The 1,511-nt window shown below is 40.7% G+C and overlaps 1 protein-coding gene across 1 annotated transcript in view; it reads right to left on the bottom strand.

Moving 5' to 3' along the window:
* Positions 1 to 1,511, bottom strand: part of LOC107728966 (zinc finger protein 292-like) — a 47,375-nt gene that overhangs the window by 611 nt on the left and 45,253 nt on the right. The gene's annotated exons all lie outside the window — the stretch shown is intronic.

Genomic DNA, 1,511 nt, shown 5'->3' on the forward strand with positions numbered 1-1,511 from the left:
TAGCTTGTGCCAACAGTTGTACACAGAAGCAGCTCCGGGCTGATGATGTATGAGGACGGCATTGCGCATGCGCTGATGAGTCTCATGAAAACCAACGTTTGTTAACAGGAACAAAGGAAGCAAAGTTTCCTTACTTTAGCAAAGGAAAACCAGTCTCCTCTTGGCTTATATCGAAATCCTCTGACATTCTTCTTCACAAATCCTCGTTTTGTACTTCTAATTTGTGACTGTTGTTTTGTTTTCTCCCCTGCACTTCCACGTTTGTCACTTCTGAGCGGTGCATGCGCAAAGCCGACCTCATACCTGAGGGTGAGTAATTTATGGGCTAATTTTAATTTTTGGGTGTACTAACCCTTTAAGTAAATTATCTTCTTTTATGTTCCATTTATGTAAGGCCGTTGTAGTCTAAATGTTTACAGTCATGGCCAGAAGTTTTGGCAGTGACAGAAATTTTGTTTTGCAAAGTTTGCTGCTTAAGCTGTTGTGGTGTTCATTCACATTGTTTCTAGATTATCGTGTAGAGTGATCAGATACATTTTAAATAATTGCTAAAAGCTTTATTGGCCAAAAAAATGAACTTTTCACAAAAATACAAATTTCACAGTTTTTTGATCCTGACACAAAATGACTAGCTAACATTAATTGACTAATCATATCAGCAGCAAATGTGAAAGTGTGAATGAGTACTAGTCAGGTTAATCACTATCATACTAATTAGATTGTAAGAGCAGACTGATTGCTATAAAAGGAGGGAAGAAGCACTTCCAATCATTGTGTTCTTGTTAGCAATTCAAGAAGGGCAGCAAAGAAGCCACTTCTCTCCAAGAAAAACGTCAAGGACAGACTGAAATTCTGCAGGAAGGATTGGACAGCAGAAGACTGGTGCAAAGTTATTTTCTCTGATGAAGCTCCCTTCCAGCTATTTGGGACATCTGGAAAATCGATTGTTCGGAGAAGAAAAGGTAACCGCTACCATGAGTCATGTGTTGTGCCAACAGTGAAGCATCCTGAGACCATCCATGTGTGGGGTTGCTTTTCAACCAAGGGAGTGGGCTCTCTTATAATTCTGCCCCAAAACGCTGCCATGAATAAAGAATGGTATCAAAACGTCCTGCAAGAGCGAGTTCTTCCAATGATCCATGAGCAATTTGGTGATGATCCGTGAATTTTCCAGCATGATGGAGCACCATGTCACAAAGCAAGAGTGATAAAGAAGTGGCTCGAAGATCATTACATTGAAATTTTGGATCCGTGGCCAGGCAACTCCCCGGATCTCAATCCCATAGAGAACCTGTGGTCAGTCCTCAAAAGGCGAGTGGACAAGCAGAAGCCCACAAATTGTAAACAACCCCGAGAACTAATAAGGCAAGAATGGATCACCATCAGTCAGGATTTGGCCCAGAAGCTAATATCCAGCATGCCAAAGCGAATTGCAGAGGTTATGAAGAACAAGGGTAAACACTGTAAATATTGACTCATTATACTTTTTTGCCAATAAAAGCCTTTAAAAC

Source organism: Sinocyclocheilus rhinocerous, unplaced genomic scaffold, assembly GCF_001515625.1.
Source record: "Sinocyclocheilus rhinocerous isolate Xijiao unplaced genomic scaffold, SAMN03320098_v1.1 scaffold2743, whole genome shotgun sequence".
Taxonomy (NCBI): domain Eukaryota; kingdom Metazoa; phylum Chordata; class Actinopteri; order Cypriniformes; family Cyprinidae; genus Sinocyclocheilus; species Sinocyclocheilus rhinocerous.